The sequence below is a fragment of the Hylobates moloch genome, unplaced genomic scaffold, assembly GCF_009828535.3.
Source record: "Hylobates moloch isolate HMO894 unplaced genomic scaffold, HMol_V3 SCAFFOLD_24, whole genome shotgun sequence".
Classification (NCBI taxonomy): domain Eukaryota; kingdom Metazoa; phylum Chordata; class Mammalia; order Primates; family Hylobatidae; genus Hylobates; species Hylobates moloch.
The window spans coordinates 4010077-4024065 of NW_026652299.1; the positions used below are offsets into that span (position 1 = coordinate 4010077).

The window sequence follows — 13989 nt, forward strand, 5'->3', positions numbered from 1 at the left end:
GCTTTCCTAATATTTTGTTGAGAACTTTTTGCATCTACATTTTTAAGGAATATTGGCCTATGGTTTTCTTTTCTTGTGATGTCTGGTTTGGTATCAGTTTCATACTGGCCTCATAGAATTACTTGAGAAGACTTCCTTTTTTTTTTTTAAATTTTTTCAAGAGCTTGTAGAGATTGGTATTTTTTTTCTAAACGTTTGGTAATTTTCACCAGTGAAGTCGCATGGGCCTGAACTTCTCTTTTTGCAATGTATGTAATGATAAATTGAAGTTCTTTACTTTTTATAGGTCTATTCATATTTTCTATTTCTCCTTGAGTTAGTTTTAATAGTTTGTCTTTTTAGCAATTCATCCATTTCATCTTGTTTATTTAATTTGTTGCCACGCAGTGTTTATAATGTATTTTTATAATCTTTTATATTTCTGTAAGATTGTAGTAATGGTCCATTTTTCCTTTATGATTTTTGTAATTTGAGCCTTCTGTTTCCAGTGTTTTTTGGTGGGGGGCAGAGAGGGTCAGTATAGCTAAAGGATTACCAATTGTGTTGATATTTTCAAAGAACCAACTTTTGGTTTTGTTTTTTCTCTATTTTTCTGTTATCTATTTTATTTGTTCCCTCTGCTAATATTTCTTAATTTCTTTCTGCTTGTTTCAGATTTAACTTGCTGTTCTTTTGCTATTTTCTTAACATGGAAGTTTAGATTACTAATTTGAGGTCTTTCTTCTTTTTAAATATAGATAATTATAGTTATACATTTCTCTCTGAGCAGTGTTTTTACTACACTTGATCTTAGCCAAAAGGCCGAGAAGCGATGTCTGAGCAGTGTTTTTACTTCATGGTTTACATTTTTGGTATGTTTCTTTAATTGTTTCTATTAATTTTAAATTTCATTGTATTATGTTTGGAGAACATACTTTGTATGATTTCAGTCTTTTAAAATGTATTGAGCCTTGTTTTGTGGCCTAACACACAGTCTGTCTTGGAAAATTATTCCATGTTCAGTTGAGAAAAATGTGAATTCTGCTATTACTAGAGAGTGTTCTACAGAAGCCTGTTAGGTCTATTTGGCTTATATTGTTCTAGGCTTCTATTTTCTTGTTAGTCTTCTCTTGTTTTGTTATATCCATTATTTAAAGTGAAATATTGACATTTCCAACTATTGTTTTTGAACTGTCTATTTCTTTATTCAATTCTATAAACTTTCATGTCTTTGGAGCTATGCTGCTAGGTGCATATATGTTTATAATTGTTTAGCCATCTTGATGGATTGGCCCAGTTATTGTTATAAAATGTTCTTTTTGTCTCTAATAGTCATTTTTTAATCTTTGCTTCTATTTTTCTGATATTAATATAGCGAGTCTCTTTTGAGTACTAAGTATCTTTGGTTACAACCCCAGATATTTTTACTGTTACTTTAATTTCAATCTCTTTGTTCTTTGAATCTAAAATATATCTTTTAAAGACTTCAGATTCAATAGTGGGGTCGTATTTTTAAAAATCTATTTTGCCAGTCTTTGTATTTTGATTCAAGTGCTTAATCCATCCACATTTAATGTAATTACTGATAAGGTAGAATTTACACCTGCCATTTTGCTATTTGTATTCTATATGTCTTGTGTGTTTTTATTTCCCAGTCACTGCCTGCTTTTGTATTACTATCTAGTGTAACATTTTAATTCCTTTATTGTTTCTTCTATTATTTTGAGTTAATTTCGTAGTGGTTGCCATGGAGACTGCATCTGATGTATTAAAACAATCTGCATTAGATTAATACTAAGTTATTTTTAAGAATGTACCAAAACTTTGCTCCACTATAGCTCCTTCCCTCCCCATTCTTTTGTGCTATTTGTGTTTATCATACCAATTATACTTTTATACATCAAAACCCATCAAAAGAGTTCTATAATCATTTTATACAGCTACCTTTTAAATCATTCAGGAGAAGAAAAGTGTTATAAACAAAATTACATTTCTATTCTTTGTTTTTTGGCAGTTTGACTATTATTTATCTAGAGATACATCTCTTCATGTTGATTACATTTGGGTTTGTTGAGCTTCCTAGATCTATAAAGTTTTTCTTCAAATGTGGGAAATATTTGGCCATTGTTTCTTCAAATAATCGTTGTTTCTTTCTCTCTCTCTCTTCCTTCTGCAGTTTCCATTAGGCACATTTTAGTACTCTTGAGTGTGTTCCACAGGCTGTGTTCATTTTTCTTCATAAAAAATTCTATTTCTCAGAACTGACAACTTTAATTGTCCTTTCTTTAATTTTGCTGATTCTTCCTCTGCCAGCTCAAATCTGGTCTTGAACTCTTCTGGTAAATTTTTCATTTTAGTTATTTCATTTAATTATTACAGATTTTTCAGTTTAATTCTTACAAATTTTCTCTTTGATTCTTTTTTTTTAAAAAAGTAACTTCTATATATTTTTTCATATTCTCTATTTGATAAGACACCTTTCTTACACTTTCCTTTAATTCATTAGCCATATTTCCTTTAACTTTTTGAAAATATTTCTAGTGGCTGATTTAAATGTTTTGCCTAGAAAGCTCAACACCTGGGATACTTCAGGGGCAGTTTCTATTAACTACTTTTCTCCCCACTGTGTATGGGATATACTTTCCTGTGTCTTTGCATGTCTTATATGTTTTTGTTTTTGAAAACTGGACTATTTATATAATATAATGTGGTAACGTCAAAAATCAGAATTCCTCCCTCCAGCATTTAATGTTGTTACTGTTTGTTGTTGTTCTTTTTTGTTTGGTGACTTTCCTGGACTAATTCTGTAAAATTTGTACTTTTTGTTGCATGTAGCCACTGAAGTCTCTGCTTGGTTAGCTTAGTGGTCAGTGGTCAGCTAATGATTGGAGGAAGATTTTCTTAAGTGCCTTGAAATAATAAGTCTCCCAGATTTTGCCCAGAGGCTCTATGTGTGTTTGTGTTGGAACATGCCTTCAGTGTTCAGGTATCTTATAAGCCTGCCTTAGCCTTCACTTCCTACTTGCACAGAGCCTCAAATTGTGCTAGAGATAAAAGAATATGGCTTTGCCAGGTCTTTCTGGGGCATGCATGTGGCCTTCTACGTTTCAAGGAATATGTTGGAGTTTTTTTAAAATCCACTATGCACTCATTTTCCAGAATTTCCATTTAAAGTTTTTTGGCAAGCCTCTTATTTGGCTAAAATGCCTAGGCAGCTATAATGTCAAACAATTGTCACTGAATGCTTCTGAAAATTGTCTTGCGGATAGAGCTCTCCTCGCTGAGTGAACTCTTGAGTCAGGTAAAAACGACAAGTTTTGTGAAAAGAGCTTTTCCAGGGAGCTGCCAGATAGATCGAATACTGACAATTCACTGAGGAGTATTTGGGAACCCCAAACCCTTCTTCCCGTTTCAGTGACTGCTAGGGTGGTTTTTACAAAATAAGATGCAAGTCTGCTGATTTTCAAAGCTACCCTGGATCTGGGTGGGAAGAGGACTATGGTAGAAAGTCAAGTTAAAATGCCACAAAACTCACTGTTTTTACCAAAATCCAGTTGTGTTTTTAATTAATGCTGCTCAGATTGGTGTAAATTTTTTGTTTGCAGACTTTTGAAAAAGTTAATTTTGACCATTTTTACTAGTGTTCTTTTGCTTTTATAGAGGTAGACATTTTCAGAGGTTCTTACTTTGTCATTCCACAAGTGCTTCTCTTTTGGTGTTTTCTTAAATTGAAATAGCCTATAGAAATAAAAAGAATGAACAACTGCTTCATGCAACAGCATAGATGAATCTCATAGAAATATGTTGAGCCAAAGAAGCCAGACACACAAAAAAAGAGTGCACACTACGATTTTATTTATGTGAACTTCTAAGATAGTTAAAATGAAAGTCAGAACAGTAGTTATCTTGGAGGAGGAGGTATTAACATAAGAGAACATTCTAGGATGTTGGTAATGTTCTATATTTTCACCTGAATGGTGGATGCACAGGTGTATTCATTTATTAAAATTATTTGAGCAATAGACTTTGTGTACTTTGTTATATGAATGCATACTCTTGTAAAAACAACTTTAAAAACAAATAAAAGTAATGATTAACCTTGAGGCCCTTCTTTAATTCTTGGATAAATTCCCTTGCATAGTTTTGTGCAAGGAGAGAAAGGTTTTATACTCACAGTAGAGAGATTCATGCATGTGTCATTGAGAAATAGGAATGATTTATTTCTAATAGTATTACTACTATTAAAAACTTATATACCTACAATGCTTTATAGTTTTTAAACTTTCACATATATTATCTTATCATTTGTACAACTCTTGAAGTTGGATTTCAAATGTAGTAATTTCCAGATGTGGAGATTCAGATGTAGACAGTCATAAGATTTGTGAGGAGAGAGTCAGGATTCTTACTGTAGGATTATTATGCTTTTCTACCACACTTACTGCCATGTCAGTTTCTTTAGAATATTGCTAGTCACCAACTTATCAAAATTAGATAGGTATCCAAGGTTTCAGAATCTCCGTTAGGTCATTCATAAAGAACAATATTAATTCTTGATTCTACAGATAATCTTAGGATTTCAGGGATAGAAAGAATTTTGGACTTCATCTTTTATGCTCTGTGAGACAGAAGAGTATTTGTCATCCAAATTAAACATATCTTTTTTTTTTTCTTTATGAGACAGCGTTATACTCTGTTACTAGGCTGGAGTGCAAGTAGTGTGATAATAGCTTACTGCAACCTCAAACTCCTGGGCTCAAACAATCCTCCTTCCTCCACCTTTTGAGATGCTGTGACTACAGGTGCATGCCACTGCCCAGCTATTTTTTTTTTTTTTTGGTAGAGATGGAGTATTGCTATGTTTCCCAGGCTGCTCTCAAACTTCTGGCCTCAAGCAATGCTCCCACCTCAGCCTCCTAAAGTGTATGATTACAGGCGTGAGCCACCGTGCCCAATCCCAACTTAAGTATGTCTTTTGATGAGATTTCTTAATGCTTATTCACTATAATCTTACATACTTTTTATGATAAGGAAGTCATTCCATGAAAATAGTAAGTATTTTTACAACTTGCTCTTTCCCTGCCTTCTATTCAAATGTAGAATGATTGATCACAATTCTATCATTCCTTTCTAGATATTTGAAGATTATTAGATTCTATTCTTACCTTAGTGATGTTTTCTCTACTTCACTTAAGCTTTCCTTCTATCATTTAGTAAACTTTGACATATTGGTTGAATTTCTTCTTTTCAGAAGAGATCCTTGCCTTGTCATTTCATCTGCATTACAAGGCTTTCTCCTAAAAGAACAGTACCCTGATTAAGACCTGGTCAGTGATCAATGTAGAGGTTTCTGTTTGTTTGTTTCTGATACATCATGACACTGGATAATATTCTGCCTTCTTATATAAATTTATAACATCTATTTCTTTTAAGTGATTTAATCTGCTTTTGCCCCTATTAAAGGTAATCAGATTTGTGAAGATGACTTAGAATTTAATCATGTTTTCTTAAGTAATGGGGATTCCAACTAACTTTGCATCTTTGGCTAGTTTCATAAGCATATTCTCAAGCTAAATTCTGAAATCACAAATGAGAATAATAAAGCAGGACCCACAAAGCTGCTGAGTATCTGTGGATAGATATAGATACTAGAAAGTCTTATTTTGTTTTTCAGACAAATGAAGAATAGCATATAAGTGAGAAGGTGCTATTTATAAAGAGAATAAGGGGCTTGGGAAATTTATTTATGCTTTTGAAATTAGGTTCTAAATACTTGATGAAACACCACTCTCAAATCCCAAGCAGAAAGCAACTTCACCTAGGTTTTCTCTGACCTTCATCTTGAGCAAAAGCTTACCTTTCAACCATTTAAAGATTCAAGCCAGGAGGGATCTCTTTTCCAAATACCTCTCTACAGACTGATAGTCCTTTTCCTCTCTGGAGCACGCCTTTTCCATTACATTCACCAAAATATAGTACACACAATCTGATCAATCCCACAACTATATTACTATCCTCTTGGACAATCTCAGGGACAAGCTATAGCTAGATGAGGTGAGTTACTGCTGTATGTTGCTTCATTAGCTCAGTACAGCCTGAAAGCCGTAAACCATCTCTCTTAAGCAATCTCAATTCTCTCTTTTGCTGCTCTCCTCTTGAATCCTAACCTGTGACATCACTTTCCTTTCTAGTTCACTCTACTTCCATTCTCAAGCAAGGGCAAATAAACTTTCCTTAAAAAAACGATGTCTTATAGATTCAGGGTCTTTTTCTGCCTGGATGAGCTTCAGATTAAAACAGCAATCTTTGTAGCCATCTGAGTGTCCAGCCTATCCAGAGCCATTGGGATTGAAACCACAGATATCTCATGATCAGCCTTCTTTCCTTTATTTTGGAAATGTAAAAATATCCAGAGATCTCCTGAGCTCAGCCTTTAGTTACCAGCCCCTTCTGAGCATGTTCTTTTTTTTTTTTTTCCTCGTGTTCTTGACTGTCTGGATTCAGAGGTCCTTTAAACCCTTATTTCCTCACAGCAACCTTGTGTAACCCCACATCATGTTCTCTTCTTCCTGTCTCTAAACATACATAATCAACATCAACAACTTGCCTGAGTGGCCCCCATTTTCTAGCATTCGGGGATCACTATCACTTTGCAGTTATCTCTGTACTTTCTCCATTATATTCTCAAATACAACAAAATAACAGCACATTTTACCTCAATTATATTTTAATCCCTGTCTCTGGATTTAAATCCAATTTGGGGGGATGAGGCAAAGGGTAATTCAGAGGATATCTGATAAGATGCACCACAGCAAAAGAGAATGAGAATGTACTTTAATGCTTACCGATTTTAATATTTTGATATGGATTTTTTTTTTTTTTTTTTGAGACGAAGTCTCGCTCTGTCGCCCAGGCTGGAATGCAGTGGCGTGATCTCGGCTCACTGCAAGCTCCACCTCCTCCTGGGTTCACGCCATTCTCCTGCCTCAGCCTCCCGAGTAGCTGGGACTACAGGCGCCCGCCACCATGCTCAGCTAATTTTTTTTGTATTTTTAGTAGAGACGGGGTTTCACCATGTTAGCCAGGATGGTCTCCATCTCCTGACCTCTTGATCTGCCCGCCTTGGCCTCCCAAATTGCTGGGATTACACAAAAGTTGAGGGAGAGTATATTAAACCTTCAGGGATCTACCACTTAGCTACTTCAATTATTATAGTTTGCTTATGTTTTTATTTTTATTTCTGTTTTCGACACAAGGTCTCATTCTGTTGCCCAGGCTGGAGTGCAGTGGCACCATCACGGCTCACTGCAACCTCTGTCTTCCAGGTTCAAGTGATTCTCCTGCCTTAGCATCCCGAGCAGCTGGGATTACAGGTGCATGCCACCATGCCCAGATAATTTTTGTATTTTTAGTAGAGATGGAGTTTCACCATGTTGGCCAGGCTGGTCTTGAACTCCTGACCCGCCTTGGCCTCCTAAAATGCTAGGATTACAGGCGTGAGCCACCGAGCCCGGCCTGCTTATTTTTTAAACAAACATTTTTGGTCACCATATTGCATTAAAATTGTTTTCCCCCAAGATCTATCTGCCCTTTATTCTATATATAGTCCTGAAACCAAACTGAAGCACAAGGGGAAAAAACAGTGGTGAGGCGGAGGGGAGATAAAGAAAAATGAACTGAATATAAGTCTTTTAATTCCAGCAGTAGCTCTTTCGTGTTATTGTTACCACATACGCCAAGTTACAATGCAAACTGTGATAAATTCCTCTTTGAAACAATGGCTAAAGGGAATTCTAGATTATTGGAGTTTACTTTTCACTCATCAAACTAGTGTTGTCATAGTTATGCATTCTTCTATGAAATCTCTGGACAGAAGATTGGATCAGTTTCAATCTAGGCAGGTTGAGCTCTAAGGATATCTACTTATGATGAAGTATTAGCAGCTGCAGCAGCTGCGAGAAGAGGGAAGAAACTTTCAAAGAACTAAAATAGTACAGTCTGGTTTACCCAACTTCTAGGTAGCTGAACAATTTGGCAAAGTTGCAGCTGAAGAATAGTCAGTTACAGCCATGCTTCTAGAGGAAATGAATCAAATGATAGTGCAAAGCTGTGATGAATGTAGTTGTTTTCATATTTCATTGATTTCCTGATGAAAGAATTCAAAACATATTGTTATAGGGAGCTGAAAAGGGTGGTTTGTTAATTAATATCTCAGAGGAGAGAAAAATGACCTTGATAAGTTGGTAAGATGTTAGCCTGAAGCCAGAGTGTGAAATAAGAGGCGACACATACAAGATGAGCCTTAAGCACAAAGAAACTCTCATAAATTCAGTTTGAGAAACAATCCTTTCCACTACACTTTTCATTTGACAAGCTTGTACTAAAACAATGTTTCCACCTTGATGAGAAAACTTTAAAGTTCTTTAGACAAACTGAAATCATTTCCCACGTTAATGGCAAAATCAACAAAGATAGAGGAAATTTCAGCTTTCAAAATAACATTAAAAAGTTTACGGCCAGGCACGGTGGCTCACGCCTGTAATTCCAGTACTTTGAGAGGCTGAGGCAGGTGGATCACCTGAGGTCAGGAGTTCTAGACCAGCCTGGCCAACATGGCGAAACCCCGTCTATACTAAAAATACAAAAATTAGCCAGGTGTGGTTGTGGGTGCCTGTAATCCCAGCTACTTGGGAGGCTGCGGCAGGAGAATCTCTTGTGCCTGGGAGGCAGAGGTTGCAGTGAGCTGAGATTGCGCCACTGCACTCCAGCCTGGGTGACAGAGCAAGACTCCTTCTCAAACAAAACAACAACAACAACAACAAGAAGGTTACAAGGAAGGTGAGGAGTGGGTTTTTAAAAAAACATTTAAGAATAGTTGAAGAGACTGGGCACAGTGGCTCACGCCTGTAATCCCAGCACTTTGGGAGGCTGAGGTGGGTGGATCTCAAGGTCAAGAGATCGAGGAACCTGGGAGGCAGAGGTTACAGTGGGCCGAGATCGCACTACTCTGTCTCTAATACTACTACTACTACTACTACTACTAATAATAATAATAATAACAGTAGTAGTTGAAGAAAAAGAGAAACTTAAAGGAGAAGACATTTTATTTGGTCATAATTCCCTTTTTTTAGGTAAAGCCACAAAAATAAATAAAAATGTATGTTACTTCTCTTTCCAAAGTGTGGCATTAATGGTGTACTTTTTAGTAGGAGTCCTCTGTCAATGAAGACGGTAGCTTTAATTGACTTCCCACTCTCCCTAACAGCAAACGGTTTGTCTTGTGACTAAGTCTGTGATGGAACAGCTCCTCTTGGCAAGAGAACAGTCTCCTCAAACCCCTTCTTTAAAATGTCATATATTCACATAGTTCAAACTTTAAAAAAAAGTTAAAAGGCACAGTGAAAAGTGTTGCTCTCATTCTGTATACTATTTCCACAACCCTCTTACACACACACAACCATGATCACTGTTATTATTTTCTTAAATGTTCTTGCAGAGTTTCTTTATACATACACCAGAAAATATGAATATACAGTCTTATTCCTTCACTTTTTACAAAAAGCAGCATAAAATTACACTATTTTATACATTGCTTTTAATTTTGCATTTAACAATACATCTTGATGCTCAATACTAGTGAGCTTCCTCATTCTTTTTTAAAAAAATACCACTGTGTAGTCCTCTACTCTGTAAATGTACAATAACTTTTTAACCATTCTCCTACTGATGGGCACTTGAGTTATTTCAAATTGTTTCAAACGTTTAAAACATGTTTTAAATTTCAAACAATACTGGCATGGATACAGTTACACATTAGTCATTTCACATGTGGGCAAGTATAAGTATAAATTCTTCAGAAGTACCATCCTGCATCAATGGGTATATGCAATTTTGGTTTTAATAAATATTGCAAAATTTCCTTCCATCAGAGTTGTCTAATTTCAGCTGTCCCTAGTGTATAAGAGGGTCTGTTTTCCTATGATCGAGCTCTTACACCATTACCATTCTGAAAAAAATGGTATTGCAGTGTAGTTTCAGCATGTATTTATCTTATTTTAAGTGAACTTGATCATCTAATTATGTTTACATCTATTTATGTTTACAAGCCATTTACATTCGCTTCTATGACTCGAGTATACATATTTTTGCTGATTTTCTTATTATGTGGTTGGGCTCTTATTAGTTTCTAGTAGCTCTTTATGAGTTAGAGAGATTAGTATTTGTCTATGATTTGAGTTTCTCAATTTATCACTTATCGTTTGACTTTGTTTGTAGCTTTTTAATTAAATTTACTATTGTATTTTATGAATTCTGAATTTTAAGTCACCAATGTAACTCCCTTCTCCACTGCAATGTTAAAAAGAAATTCTGTGCTTTCTTCCAATATTTATATGCTCTCTGTATTTTATGTGTAGATCTTTGATTAATTTGAAATTTATACTGGTTTTACTGGAGTATGCCTCCTCTCAGCATCCATTAAAATCCTTCCTGCCAGATATTATAATTGTATATCTAGAAAATTCAAGAGACTTGACAGAAAAACTCGTTAGCAAAGTACTGGGGCACACAATTAATACACAGAAATCAAACAACCAACAGTATGAATATATAATGGAAGAAAGTACCCATCTAAATAGGAAAAAAGACATCTCTTCCCTCAGATAGTCTATTATCATTTATTAAAATGTTCATCTTTTCCCTACTGATGTGAAATACTGTCTCTATCATATATTGAACTGAAGTATGCTTTTGTAATTATTTCTGGACTTTCTATAATGTTCTGTTGGTCAGTTTGTGTACTGATGAGCCAACACCACACTGTTTTAAGTATTTAGGTTTTTATAATATGTTTTAATATCAGATAGTGCTAATTCCCTCTCTGCTCCTTTTTCTCAGAGTTTTCCTGATTTATTTTGGTAAATTATTTTTCTTTATAAACTCTATGATGTTTGCCTAGTTTCACAAAAACCCACTGTCAATATTTTTCTTATGGTGCTCATGTTGAAATGATAAATTAGGTGATAAAGAATTGATATTTTTTGGATGTTAACTCCACTGATGAGGTACATCTTCCCTTTGTTCAAAATTTCTTGTATTTCTCTGAAAAGTCCCTTACACTTTTGTGTATTTTATTTTGCTTTTCTATGTAAGTGGGTCCTTTCTTCCATTACACATTCATACTGTTTATTGTTTGACTTCTGTATATTAATTTTATGCCTTAATACTTTGCTAAACAGTTTTTTAGTCAAGTCTATTGAGTTTTCTAGGTGTATGATTGTAATACCTGCAGGAGGGATCCTGATGAATGCCACGAGGGAGAAGAAATTGTGCTTTGCAAAGTTTAATGAATGGAGGTTTCTTCTGACAAATCCCAGAAATGGCAAATATGGTTATATTATGGACCCTTTGGTACCCTAGACCAGACCAGGTGATGACAGGTGTTCAAAAGGTACAGAATTATTTTAGGAGAGATACACCTGAATGAGGATTGTATTAAAACAGGAATACTGCGTTATCATCTTAACATCAGCCGTCATTCTTGCCATCACATTTCATATATATATGGCGCCCTCTCTTTATTTAAAAAAATTAATGAATGCAAAGCTACCTATTTGTTACTACTCTGTTATTGCCAAAAATTTAAAAAATATCTCTGAGCTATCTATGTAAAGCTAATTGGAGTTTAACTTTAGTACAGTATGATAAAAGAAATTCAGCCAGGCATGGTGGCACATGCCTGTAATCCCAGCACTTTGGGAGGCTGAGGTGGATAAATCAACTGATGTCAGGAGTTCAAGACCTTCCTGGCCAACAGGGTGAAACCTCGTCTCTACTAAAAAATACGAAAAATTAGCTTCTGGGAGCGGCGGCTCACACCTGTAATCCCAGCACTTTGGGAGGCTGAGGTGGGCGGATCACAAGGTCAGGAGATCGAGACCATCCTGGCTAACACGGTGAAACCCCATCTATATTAAAAAAATACACACACAAAAAAAATTAGCCAGGCATGGTGGCGGGCACCTGTAGTCCCAGCTACTCAGAAGGCTGAGACAGGAGAATGGCGTGAACCTGGGGGCAGAGCTTGCAGTGAGCCAGGATCGCACCACTGCACTCCAGCCTGGGTGACAGAGTGAGACTCCGTCTCAAAAAAAAAAAAAAAAAGAAAAAAGAAAAAAAGAAATTCAGTTGTAGGCAATCAACTATCCATCAATCTTGCAGTATGGTTGTATTTAACTAGGTTGAATGAGTTGCTTTGTGTTCGTGATGGGCACCGCAAATCCTCCTTGCCAAAAGTTTCTAAACCTGCCTCACCTAACAGTGATCTCCTTTGTTAATCTTCAGGGCATGGTGTCTCATCTGTTTAGTTTGGCCTTTTATTTGACTTTCATTGACTTTGCGGCCAAGCCTGTTTTCTTTGTTTGATACGTTAGCTCACATATGTAGGTGAACTCAACCACTTAATTATGGGCATGTAATTTTTAAAAATGGCACATACTGGATTTGATGAGATAATCTAATTTTTCCTAGTTAGTAGAGAAATAAATATTTGACTTAAATAATATCTTGCTATCTTTTGAAGAAGTTGTCCAACTGTCTTTTGCTATGAGACACAGGCTTCTGTTTGCTGAATTTCTGCCAGTTTTTTTTTTTTCCTGTATATACAGTTCTCTACCTTAAATTAGATGGGGACAACGTGTCTTCTTTAAGTGCTTCCTAGAATATTACTACCTTAAATGCTTGAAGAGCTGCAGCTGTCACCCAAGTCTTAGTACTGAGCTAGCCATTATAATGTGAAATTTAGTATGTTGAAGAATATTTTCATTTGCGGTACATCGCAAGCCATGTTTCTAATAGAGAAAACATAGCATGGATATTGGACAGTTGGGTCACTTAATATAAAATATGTACAATAGAGAAATGAATTTGTGAATATGTAGATTTATACTATTGGTACTAAAATTCTGACTTTGCTCTAGTAAATTCAAATTTATTGCCTTGTTTCATCTATTTTTTATATTTTATATTTAATATATTTTTATATTTAATATTTTATCTGTCTTCTACAAAATTATCTAAAGAAAGCCAAGATATAAAATGCTTTTAAAATCCCAGATTTTTATATAAATTTTAGTTTTCTTTGAGACAAATTCTGAAACCAAACCAGTGAAACTTCAGATCAGATAACATGAAGAATCGAAATCTTAAAGCACTTATTATTGTCTTTATTATCTGAGAGATACTAGCAATTGTGAGGCTTCTGTTGGCTCCAAATAGAAATTACTTATATAAATGTTCCTGTAGAACTAGAGGACTAGAGACCTTAGGGGAAGGTAGAAAGGGTGTTGTCTTATTTTATGGGCCTTCTTGTTTGCCAACATACTTGAAGTTTCAATATTCAAGGCATTCATATAATCTCTTCTTTTATTGATGTGGTTTAAAAAAATTTCACGTACCTACTTGCAAATGTTTCCCAAGAACATTTCCTTATATCTAGGGTGTGCCATTACTTTTGCCCACTTTCTTTTTCCTTTTCGGATTATTTTTAAAACATAGTTGTTTTCAAAGGTAATGCATCTTTCAAAGGAAAGAAGACTTCCAGAAGAACAGAGGTAGAGCCATGCTCAGGTTTCTTCACATGGTCAGCAGCAGGGCAAAGGAATGACCTTTCTACTGTTTTATAATTGACAAAGACAGGAGAACTCTTGCATAAAGAAGGCCCTAATTGTATTCCTGGAAGTCTTTGATTATGTCTTTCTTCTGGTGCAAATTGATATCAAATCACTAAGTAAGAACTTAAAACCACCCTCTACCTTTTGAGTGGTGGGAATGTGGGGTAGCAGGTGTACCACAGGAATAGGGCTAAGATTTTTTAAAAAATATTTTAGCAGTTTTTAATAAAAATTGTATATAAGATTATTTCCCCTTCCTTCCTTCCTTCCTTCCTTCCTTCCTTCCTTCCTTCCTTCCTTCCTTCCTTCCTTCCTTCCTTCCTTCCTTCCTTCCTTCCTT

General features: G+C 35.4%; 1 pseudogene; it reads right to left on the reverse strand.

Moving 5' to 3' along the window:
* Positions 1-709: 709 nt before the first annotated feature.
* On the reverse strand, positions 710-813 carry LOC116463050 (U2 spliceosomal RNA; annotated as a pseudogene).
* Positions 814-13989: the final 13176 nt, after the last annotated feature.